Below are 4,364 nucleotides of genomic sequence, written 5' to 3'. Positions count from 1 at the left end.
ATACTTTCCAAACCTGTAAAACATGACCCAATCTGTAAAAATTACACCATTCCACAATTTTCGAAAGAAATCAAATCTTTACAACCTAAAGCAGTCTGGACCAACATTTTCTTTACCATGAATATTAGGTATGGTATATTCAAATTGTTGTAAATACAAGGCCCAGTGCATTAGTCTACTGTTAATGTGACCAGCAGAGTTCAAATACTTCAAAGGTTGGTGGTCTGATTCTATGACAAATGCCTTCCCGTACAGATACTGGTAAAACTTCTTTACAACCCACACTACTGTGAGGCATTCCTCCTCGGCTATCGAGTAATTCTGCTAGCATGTTGAACTGGCCAACATTCGCCATCAACATTTTGCATAAGGATTGCCTCTAAACCCACATTTGATGCATCTACCTGCAACACAAAATCTTTGGGTAGATCAGGCAACCTAACTATTGAATGTGTACTTAAAAGGTTCTTTAACTTCTCAAATGATTCTTGGTGACACAGGTTCCAGTTTACTACATTGGGTTGAGATTTCTTTTTAAGATCCGTTAGAGGTGCAGCAATAGTAGCATAATGGTGATAGTATCCAATCAAACCAAGAAAGGACTTTACCTCCGTTTTTGTCTTTGGAGCCTTCACATTTAATATCTAATTTACTTTGTCTTCAGCGGTCCAAGCTATACCATTACCGATCTTACTACCCAAATACTCAACTGAAAAATAACCAATTTCCATTTTGGAAAGCTTAACTGTGAGTGATGCTTTACTTAAAATATCCAGTACCAGCTGCAACGTTTCCTTATGCTCTTCCCACCCCTGTGAATGAATCAAAATGCCATCAACACACAGCTCTACATATTTCACACCATTAAATAATTTCCTCATCATACGGTTAAAAGTAGCACCAGCATTTACCAAACTAAATGGCATTGTTATAAACTGTAGGAGTCCTCTATTAGTTTGAAAAGCGGTTACTTCTCTACTCTGTTTTTCTAAAGGTATTTGCCAGTATTCTTAAGAGGTAAATTTTCATAAAATACCTTCTCTTACTTATACGAGTCATAATTAAGTTTTGATCTGGCATGGGTTCTGAATTGAATACCGTAAGCTTATTGATCTTCCTAAAATCCAAGCACATCCGATTACTGCCAAGTTTTTTCTTCACCACTATCAAAGGTGTAGCATATGGGGAATCTGAGCACTCGATAACTGCTAATTCGAGCATTCTTTCAATCTCCTAATCCATATCTTGCTGCAGAGCATAAGGTAGAGGATAGGGTGTTCACTTCAAATGACCCTTACTGGACAGGTTTATCATATGTTTGATCACATCAGTTCTACCTGGAACATCAGTAAACACATTCTTGTATTCTCGTAGTATCCAAGCAACCTCCTCATTTTTATCTTCAGATAATTCCTGATTAATTTTAACATTAGACACATCTTCACTCTGAATATCACTCGGCACAACTGGTACCTCATATTCATCACTATCCTCACTAATCACTGCTACACATGCAAGATCATCAATCTCCTGATCATATATATCATCTGTGAAAAGTACTGCATAAGATTTAAAATCCTCACTGCGCTCTGCCTTAACAGACTTACCCTTTAAGTTGCTGCCTTTTTTTATCGTATTATAGTATAACTTGAGCATGTTAATGTGGTTTTTGTGCTTAACTCCATTAATATCAATAATAAAATTATACTTTTTGAATTTATGTACCACCTCAAATGGACCTTGCCACGGCACTAGAAGCTTATTGTTACTTGTGGGAAACAGTAACAAGAGCTTATCCCCTTCATTTATTTCCCTTTTACAAGCATTTTCATCATAGTAACACGAATACTTACTCTAGCCTTCTCTAACTCTTCTTGAGCAGGCCTACATGTATCCTGTAACCTTTCCCTCATGTCGACTACATATTCATACGTAGTCCTCATGCTGTCCTCAATTGTATTATCTGCATTTTCCTACAACTCCCTTATTAAATTAAGTAGTCCCCTTACAGTATGACCATATACCAACTCAAATGGAGAGAATTTAGTACTAGACTGTGGAACGATATGCAAATAAAAAAGGATCAATGTATCTAGGCCACATTTTTGGTTGTTCTGTAAAAATACGTCTCAGCATTTTCTTTAACACTCCATTAAACTTTTCTACTAAACTATTACACAGAGCATGATATTGGGTATTAGAAATACTCTAAATCAACAATAAAAGATTAAATTCACTCATTACTTCAGAGGTAAACTGTGTCACGTGGTGGGCCGGGAAGTCGGGGAAAACTAGCTGGTAAGAGACTGATGTCTCGCCAGGTAAATCCTGAACAGCTGATTAGCAGTTAGGTTCCGACTTGTTTTATGGCCTCTTGTGGCATGGTTGGTTTCGACCTGGCTTTGCATTAGAAGGGGGCAGCGTTTGATCTCAAGTATGAGGTAGAAATTTATATATATATATATATATATATATATATATATATATATATATATATATATATATATATATATATATATATATATATATATATATATATATATATATATATATATATATATATATATATATACATATGTACTTGTATGTATATATATATATATATATATATATACATATATATATATATATATATATATATATATATATATATATATACACAAATATATATATATATATATATAATATATATATATATATATATATATATATATATATATATATATATATATATATATATACAGTCTATACATACATATATATATATATACATATATATATATATATATATATATATATATATATATATATATATATATATATATATATATATATATATATATACATTGTATATATATATATATATATATATATATATATATATATAAATATATATTTATATATATATATATATATATATATATATATATATATATATATATATATATATATATATATATATATATATATATATATATATATATATATATATGCCCCCTGTGGCCGCGGGGGCATAAATCAATTAGAATAGCGCCAACGCTATCCCTGGGTGTCGTAAGAGGCGACTAAAAGGGACGGAACGAGGGGGCTGGGAATCCCCTCTCCTGTATAAAAACTCCTGTGAGACAGCAACAAAGAGATGGAGCTGGGTGGAGAGTGACTGCTCCCCACACTCTAGTTTTGGGGTGTTTGAATGTGCGTGGATGTAGTACGATAGAGAGTAAAAGATGTGAGATTGGAAGTATGTTTAGAAGTAGAAGGATGGATGTATTGGCCTTGTGTGAGACAAAGATGAAAGGAAAGGGTGAAGTGATGTTTGGGGAAATGTCTGCTAGAGTGTCTGGGATTGAAAGGGGAAGAGCGAGAGAGGGTGTGGCTTTATTGCTGAGTGAATGGATGACAGGTAAAGTAGTGGAATGGAAGGAGATATCATCTAGGTTAATGTGGGTAAGGGTTAGGTTGGGTAGGGAATGTTGGGCGTTTGTTAGTGCGTATGGGCCAGGTAGTGAGAAAAGTGAAGAAGAGCGGAATGAGTCCTGGAATGAATTAACTAGGTGTGTAGAAGGACTGGGTAAAAGGAATTATGTAGTTGTTATGGGTGACTTAAATGCTAGAGTGGGCGCTGGAGAGGTAGAAGGTGTCATTGGGAAGTATGGCGTACCAGGTGAAAATGAGAGTGGTGAGAGACTGGTAGATATGTGTGTTGAACAAGAGATGGTAATAAGTGCTAGCTTTTTTAAAAAGAAAGATAAAAATAAGTATACATGGGTAAGAGTGGCAAATGGAAGAGTAGTAGAATGGGCATTAATGGATTATGTGTTGATAACTAAAAGAATGTTTGGAAGATTGAAAGACGTGCACGTGTTTAGGGGTATGGCTAACGGTATGTCTGATCATTTTTTGGTGGAAGGAAAATTAGTCGTAGCAAAAGAGTGGGGGAATAGAGTAGGTGGATGTAAAAGGGAGCTAGTGAGGGTTGAAGAGCTAATAAAACCGGGGGTAAAAAGTAAATATCAGGAAAGGTTGAAAATGACATATGACGAGGTGAAAGTAAGAGAAACTGGTAATTTAGAGGAGTGGAAGTTAGCAAAAGAAAATTTTGTTGGGATTGCAAGTGATGTATGTGGCAAGAAGGTTGTTGGAGGCAGCATGAGGAAGGGCAGTGAATGGTGGAATGAAGGAGTGAAGGTAAAAGTGGAAGAGAAAAAGAGGGTTTTTGAAGAATGGCTGCAGAGTAATAGTATAGAGAAGTATGAAAAATATAGAGAGCAAAAGGTGGAAGTAAAGCGCAAGGTACGTGAGGCAAAGAGGGCAGCTGACCTGAGGTGGGGTCAGGGACTGGGTTAGTCATATGAAGAGAATAA

This window comes from Palaemon carinicauda, chromosome 23 (genome assembly GCF_036898095.1).
Source record: "Palaemon carinicauda isolate YSFRI2023 chromosome 23, ASM3689809v2, whole genome shotgun sequence".
In the NCBI taxonomy this organism is placed as follows: domain Eukaryota; kingdom Metazoa; phylum Arthropoda; class Malacostraca; order Decapoda; family Palaemonidae; genus Palaemon; species Palaemon carinicauda.
This window is presented reverse-complemented; position numbering follows the sequence as displayed.